General features: G+C 41.1%; 1 pseudogene; it reads right to left on the bottom strand.

Moving 5' to 3' along the window:
• The window catches only part of LOC102847249, a 12,804-nt pseudogene extending 4,836 nt beyond the window's left edge, over positions 1-7,968 (bottom strand).
• Between the last annotated feature and the right edge of the window lie 269 nt (positions 7,969-8,237).

Genomic DNA, 8,237 nt, shown 5'->3' on the forward strand with positions numbered 1-8,237 from the left:
GTTCAGTGTGACTATTGAAAGGTTAGGTTTTATTGCTATCATTGTGTTGAGTTCTTTTTGGTGTTGTTGCTAGTTACTTTAGACCATGGAGCTTTAAAATTATGTAATATTTTAATTATTTGTTCCATGATATAAGTTCCAAAGCTCTCTGGAATGAACATTACAGCGATCACTGTTTCCTCGGCTGGGGTCTCCTGTCCTCATTTGTCCCCTTGACCTTTCTCCCTCACTTTATTCAGGAGTTTGCTCAAAGCGGCCTACTGAGAAAGGCCTGCACTCTTATATAACAACACATACTCCTAACACTCCTGTCCTCTTTTCTATCTTCTTTTCTCCAAGGAAGAGAATCCGCCCCATTCCTTACACTACATGTTTTCTCATTTTCTGTCTAGCTCACCCAATTAGAATTGAGAGTGAGCAAAGCAGGACTTTATCTTGTTCACTGTTGTATACCAAGGATCTAGAATAGTGCCTGATACTTAGTAGGTGCTGAGAAAATATTTAAGCAACTGAGTGGTGAAAATGGTGAAACACTAAGCTGTTAGCCAAAAAGCCAGCTGTCTCATGGACTGACGCAGTGACTGCTACAATGGACTCAAATATGTTAGAAATGATGAGGACGGCACAGAATAAGACAGGGTTCAGAGCTATTGTTCATAGGGTCACTATGGGTCATGCTCGGCAACAGCTAACAACAACAATAACAACAACAGATGTCTTGGAAGGTAAATGTGGTGATCTGCTTCCAAAAAGTAACAACCTCAAAAATCCTATGGCATGAAGCTCTAATCTGTATGGCTGGGTCAGCATGATGTCAAATCAACTAGATGGCAATTAAGAACAAGTGAGTATGTGCTGAATAAGCAAATGAATGGTATTGTTTTGATACAGGATTTCATTCTACTCTATGTAGGGTGGTTGGGAGTCAGACTCACCCCCTCAATGATACTTCACAGCAATAACAATATAGTTCTTTGTTGGTTATCTGTTAAGGATGCTTCTCATTCTAGAATATGAGCTGTTTGAAAAAATAGACCTCTTGCCTCATTCTTTGCTGTGTTTCCTATGGCCCACCAATAGTAGTTTCTCAACAATTAAACTAAAGCAGAAGAATAAGTAGAGTTGTCTATATGATGCTTTTCATTTCCTTTATATTTCCAATTACACGCATCCTCAATTTCTTTTCTCCCAGCTCAAACCAACTTGAGAATCCCCAGAGCAGTGCCAATTGGCAGTGTTGATTTAGATGGATTTTTTTTCACAGATAAATGGTAGAATACAATTTCAGCATCTTTTGTCACTGATTTGAAATGTCCATTTCAAAAAAAGGAGTCTCAGGAAAAGAATGGAGACCTAATTTGAAGGTGAAAAAAACTAACCACTCACTCCCTGGAGCCTGAGCAGAGTGCATACGATGGCTCTCAAGGTAACCCGAAAAAGTGTAGAGGGAGATGTGGGCTTCAAAGCTCTGCTTTTGTTTTGCACAAACTAGGGAGGCAGGGAGCAGGGGAGGTCTTCCATCCTATGGAGGGCAAAGGTCAGATTGCTTAAAAAACAAACCATGCAAACAACATTTTAAAAACAAAAACAACTGTTGTCTTGGAGTCAGTTTGGACCCTTGGAATCACCTACAACCCCAAGAGTGTCAAAGCAGAGCTGTACTCCAGGGGATCTGGAAGTGGATCACCAGCTCTTTTCCTTCTCTGCACCTCAGGGTGGATTCAAAGTGCCTTGCTAATCAGGAAACTGCATTTACATTTGTACCTTAGGCTACAAGTTGTTAGTTAAGTGTCATGGAGTAGATTCTGACTCTTAATGATCTTATGTGACAAAGTAGAACTGCCCCACAGGTGCTCTGGTGACCAAGTGGGTAAGGAGTTGTCCTGACAACCCAGAGGAAGGCAATTCAAATCCACCAGCTGCTCAGCAAGAAAAAGACCATAACCTTTTACAAAGTAATTTACAGCCTCTGAAGCCCCACTGGAGGACCAGCTATGAGTCAGTTTCAACAGCACATAACAAGAAGCAGACCACCAGATCTTCTTCCTGTCAAGTCCCTGGGTGGACTTATATTGACAATCTTTTGTGCCATCAGGGCTCCTGTGAAAATGCAGTAAAATCTTTTTTTCCCTCCATACTAGATGATATTGCACAAACAGTGCTTAATCACTAATCCACATTAATTAGTATATGTATTCTCAGAACACCAGAAGGTTTGGGCTAAAAAAAAAGGTCTTGCTTTGCTTTAAAACCTCGCCTTTTACAAATGATCCTAACTTATGTCTGTAATCAAGATTTTCTTAAGAGCTTTCTCAAGGATCACCTCAATGTGTCTTCAAAACCAGTCTTATGTATTATGTTTTAGGAAATAGCTAAGTACTTGAGTAAAGGGGGGTTTCCCTCTCACTTTCCCAGTATTCTTACTTTGTTCTTCAATTTTACATTCATTACATCAAAATGGAAAGCGAGACATGTTTATATTACATTCAAGACTCTAGAAACTCAAGGCAGGGTTAGGAGCATATGTGTCGCACAGGAGGCAACTGCTCAACCTTCTTCCAAGGAGCTGCTGGTGGTCTGGAGCCACTGAAGAGATCCTGTCATTGGGTCAGCGGCACCACTCCCTACAGACTACTCCACCAGAGCTCCCTATGTATTTCTTTAAACTTGTGGCTTTTTCTAGTTCTACTACCGAGACAGTTAAGAAAGTCAACAAATTTTGAGTTGCAAGTCAACCAGGTACCCACCATATAGTTTGAGCTTTACAATTGGAAGACATGGATTTAACAAACTTATTTTTGTTCAACTAACGCAGGCACTGTGCTAAGCATTTTGTGAGACATAGAAGGATGGATTAATGTGATTTCTGTTCTTAAGATACTTACCCAGGAAGAGGAGCTTGACATGCACATGAGGGGAGACAGCCCTGGGGAACAAGGTTGCCAAACATATTCAGTCACTATGTGTTCAATTCTATTTCATCTCAATGAAATTGACTTATTACAATTTCATTGATTCCCTAGAATTTAAGTGTTAGCTGCATTTGCTTGTTTGAGACTAAGGGAGATTAAGCCAGCTAAAATGTCAAAAGTTCTTAGTCTCAGCCTGACAGAAGTGGTTTAAATCATATTTTGACATACATAGTGTTTTTTAAAATTACTGTATCTTGGAATGGCTGAAGGTCTAGTTGTTATTGTCTCAAAAGCAATTAAAAAATATTTTTTAAATATTTCAAAGTGAAGGTAAACTGGAACAGATTACTTCTCATTTATGCTGCACATTCTAAAAAAAAGTCATTTGCACTTAGCAAACTTGATCTCCAACTTGAACCTACACCTCTGTGGGAGTAGTCTAGAGTCTACATTAGAAATCTACCATTATTTAACTACCATAAGATTCACTTCTTGGTTGTGAAAATTTGGAGAATTTTCAAGTTGTTTGTGAAGATAAATGAGATATTCATCAAGTGAATAAAAGAATGAATAAATCTATCCATTACATATGAAATGATAGGATAATAACACATGTGAGCTAGCTCCTGTTATTTTATGTTTGTTCAACAAAAGTCAGTGTCTTCCGTCCTCTCGAGAATCTTCCCAAACAGTTATCACAATTCCTTTGTCCTAACAGAAGGTCTCTGAGTTCTGAGCACCTCATATCACCAGCTTCTCCCGTCCAAACCACAGTGCCTTCTCCTAGTCTCCCTAGGAGCGTGGTCCCTAAACATACCTTTTGCTTTTGATACATCACAAAAAAGCACACACACACACACACAGACATCGGAAATGGATGAGATCAATACGGATAAATGGAAGTTTAGTATTTTCTTCCTGCATCACACCTTGACAGTCACGGCTCTGGAAGAAGCATTTGGTAGATAAAATACATAAACTCACGAAGTTTCTACTCCACACCCTTCAGTGATTGAAACTGATTCCCCTCCCACTCAGAGATGACCCAAGAATTCTCCAAATCCTTTCACCCTGCACAGTGTTTAATATCTAAAAAGAAAGTATAGTTGTCGGACCTACTGCAGTATAATTTACTGTCTGGCATTTTTCATGAGGTGTTGGGATGAGGTTTCCTAGGAGAATGTAACTAACTCCTCCTCCAATTTCTCCACCGATGACTTCCTGATGGTGTGTCAACCTTCTGTGTTAGAAGATAGGTTTCCTTTGTACGAGCCAACATAAACGGCTGACCCATTGATGGTGCTGTCATTTCCCGTGTGGGACTTTCCATTCTTGATGAAAAAAACCCAAACTGAGTTTAGTCAGTATTCAACAAATGCATGAGAAGAATATACAAGAATATTTTTGGAAACCAAAACCTAGATAAGGACACAGATTTAGGATTAGACAGGGCATCCTGTTCTACAAACATAAAACCAATTTCCAGAACTAAAAATAAGCTAAAAAAAAAAAAACAGAGCCATCACTATACTAAGCTAGTATGATTTGGGGCCAGGAATGATAGCCCAATTTCTTGATGCTAAAAGCCACCTCTTAGGTTCCTCTTGGAATCAAACCACTTGCTGGAATTTCTTCCTAGTAACCTGGACTTCCACTCCAGAACTCTCCTAATCATACATTTTAGTGCAAACACTGCTAGATTAGACCAATAGGACTTAGAAAGCATGTTGTTATCGAAGTCTCACTTCCCAAAACCAGATGATTTGCCCTTTAACCTGAATCATGGGTTCCAGAATGATATAACCATATAACCCAGCTCTCATCCAGACAATGTAACCCAAATTTAAATCTTTAGCTGTAATAGTCATTCTAATAGCTGGTTTCCCCATAGTTAAAGGTGCACATATAAACATGGATCCTAGAATAGACTGCTGTCAGTGAGAGAAACACACCCCAACATATCTCTTGCTAGCAGGAAAGTTCAGTGTCTTGTTTGTACCTAAGTGCCCAAGAGGAATTTTGGGACTCTGGGGTTTTTTCTAGACTGACATTATGTGCAGTTCTTCTACCAAAGTTGTTATGGTTGCTAGGTGTCATTAGGTCATGTTGTTGTTGTTATGTGTCATCGAGTTGCTTGCAAATCATAGTGACCCTATGTACAACAGCCCTAAACTCCTCTCCGTCCTGTGCCAATCGCACCGTCTCTAACACTCCCATCCCGATTACCCCAGTCACTGAATCAATCCACCTCATAGAGGGCCTTCCCCTCCTGCACTGTCCCTCCACCCTACCAAGCATGATGTCCTTCTCCAAGGACTGGTCTCTCCTTACAACATGTCCAAAGGATGTTAGACAGAGCCTCAGAATCCTTGCCTCCAAAGAGCCACCGGTTTAACCCTTTCCAGGATGAATCTGTTTGTTTTCCTAGCCGTCCATGGTATTCTCAATACTCTTCTCCAGCACCACAGCTCAAAGGCATCAATTCTCCTTCTACCCTCCCTAGTCATTGTCCAACTCTCTGATGCATAACAAGTGATTGCAAAGACCATGGCCTGTATCAGATGCACCTTAGTCTCTAGAGATACACCATTGCTCTTCAGTACTTCATAGTGACTCTATAATCAACAGCTCTAAACCTTGTTCTATCCTGCACCATCTTCACAATCTCCACCATGCGTAATCCCATAGTTCCAGTCTCTGTGTCAATTCATGCTCTCTTTAGCTGACCCTCTACCTTTCTAAGCATGACGCCTTCTTCCAAAGACTGGTCCCTTTTAATAGCATGCCCAGCATATGTGAGATAAAGTTTCACCCTCCTTGCCTCTAAGACACACCCTAGTTGCACTTCCTCTGAGATAGATTTCTTGTTCCTTTGACAGTCCACAGCAGAGTCAAATAAAGGCATCAGTTAATTTTTTGGTCTTCCTCATTCATTGTCCGAAATTCAGATGTATACAAAGCATTTGAAAATAGCACTGGGTTAGAGGTACCTTAGTCTTTAAATCGGCATCCTTGATCTTTATTACTATAGAGAGGTAATTGACAATAGCAATAGGAGCCAACTTACCAGAATGGACCTCATCTGAATCAGCTTGGGAACTCAAGGGATTCTTGCCATTTCAGAATCTTCAAGATAGAAGCCAGACATTCAGGTCTTTCAATACTCATGGCAGCCTGATTTTCTCCTTAGAAGTCTGTCTTGATGGAAAGAAGGAAGCACCAGGGTCACATGGCTTGAAAGATCTTTACCTCTTTATACTCATAATCTGCCTTGACAGGCGATAGGTGAAAAAACTCTTTACCTAAGAAAGATGTAGGGTCCAAGATCCAAAAAGTTTAGGTACTAATCAGGACATAACTCCCAGATATTTCATATATTCTTTGTCATTTTCTAAGCCCAAATTTTGTTCCAACTGCTCAGAGATATCAGAGGTATCAGAGATGGTGAGATAACAAAGGCCTGGTTTCTGCTCTGGCATAAACCTTTAGGGTAAGGGATGAATGAGTTGAAAGGAAGCATCTGTGATGTGTGTGATGGGAACTCTAGTAGAGGCACCCCTTGTCCAAATAGGTTTTGAACTTTAGGAGAGGAAGAATGTGTTTTTGTGTGGGTGTGGAGGTATTGGAGGAAAACCTCACAGTAATGTGTGAAGCTGAGTCTTAAAATGAGTAGGAGTTTGACAAGTAGAAGAGGGAGAATGCCACAAGCTAACATCCCACAAGAAGAAAAAAAATGTCACTGATAGTTTTTACTTCTCCCCTCAGTTAATACTCCTCCACCCTGTCAGGGAAACAGCAGCCCTCTCCGGTCACCCAGGTTTCCTCTCCGAAAGATGTGTGAGTCACACCACACATCACAACCTCTGTGAATCAGGAGGGTGAGGAAGTAAGTTCACTGTGACCTCAGAGTTTCAGTGGAGGCAATTAATAGGTGCTAGAGTTTATTCTTTGGAAAGGGACAACATCCCTGGAAAGATGGAGTGTCAGCAAAGGCAAGGGAAAACGCCAAAAAAGATGGACTGAAATAGTGACTTCAGCAATGGGCTCTCACGTGTCAGAGAAGATGAGGATGGCACAGAATAGGGTAAGTTCATGTCAACCGTTTATAAGCTTGCTGTGAATCATACTATACTCAGTGGCACCTAACAACAACAGTGAACTAGAAGCCAGACAAGAGTTAATCAGGAAATGAGTGTTGAAACCTCAAATGCTGTCTTGTGCACATTACCTTGGAGGAAAGTGACCTGATGTAGATTTCCCCCACCTTCCCATATAAAGTGCTTGTTCTGTGTTATACTTTGCAAGCAAATAATCCCCAAGATGAAGCCAGAGGGAGCTCTGGTAGCCTAGTGGGTAAGGAGTTGTGCTGCCAATCCAAAGGCAGACAGTTTAAATTCAGCGGCTACTCCGCAGAAGAGAGATGGGCAATCTCTTCCCTTATAATTCATAGCTTCCAAAAACCTTTGGAGGTTGAGCTACGAGTCAGTTCTGGCTCTGCGGATAAGGAGTCACACCACCAAGGTAAATACAGGCAGTTGGAACCACCAGTAGCTCCATGGCAGAAAGATGGTCAGTCTCCTCCCTGAAATTTACCGTCTCTGAAAACAATCATCATCTCAACGTCAGCTATGAGTCCATTCTGACTTCACAGAAATGAGTTGTTGAGAATAAAACAGCTGTTGTTGTTGTCAGGTGCTGTTGATTGACTCATGGCAATCCTCTGTACAACAGAATGAACGACTGCCCTGTTCTGTACCATCTTCATGGTCGTTGTTATGTTTAAGCCTATTGTTGCCCCCTTGTGACCATGACCATTCATCCCATTGAGGGAGACAATGCTGTCCAAGGCAACATTCTGCCCTCTAGAGGTTTCCCACATGTAATGCAGGAAAACAAACTTCATTGGATGCTTCCTTTGGGAGAAAGAATTCTAGATAAACAATGACAAAGTGTGGGTTACTAGTTCTAAATATAAACTCACAAAGGCGTACTCACCAATAAGGACAATGTGCTCCAGGCTCAAACACTGAGAGTGCGTTGTCATGTCCCTGTGCATCGTTGCCTTGGGAAGCTGCTGTTTCAGATCTTCCAACATTGATTTGCCAGAGTTTCTTCAATGTATTTAGTCTTTTAGGCATAAATGTTTACCCAGAAAAAGAAGATAAAATGTAGGACTAAGTCAGTGCCAGAAGCCAGGGAACAAGGGGAGAGGACACCAGTATGTTGAGTGTTCACTAGCTTGATGCTTAATCTCCAATAGCCAACCAGAAAATCCTTCAGACAGAAATGGAAGCATCTGGAAAATCCGGACTAGTAGCCTTTTCC

Source organism: Elephantulus edwardii, unplaced genomic scaffold, assembly GCF_000299155.1.
Source record: "Elephantulus edwardii isolate Elephantulus edwardi_28Jun2011 unplaced genomic scaffold, EleEdw1.0 scaffold00164, whole genome shotgun sequence".
In the NCBI taxonomy this organism is placed as follows: Eukaryota; Metazoa; Chordata; class Mammalia; order Macroscelidea; family Macroscelididae; genus Elephantulus; species Elephantulus edwardii.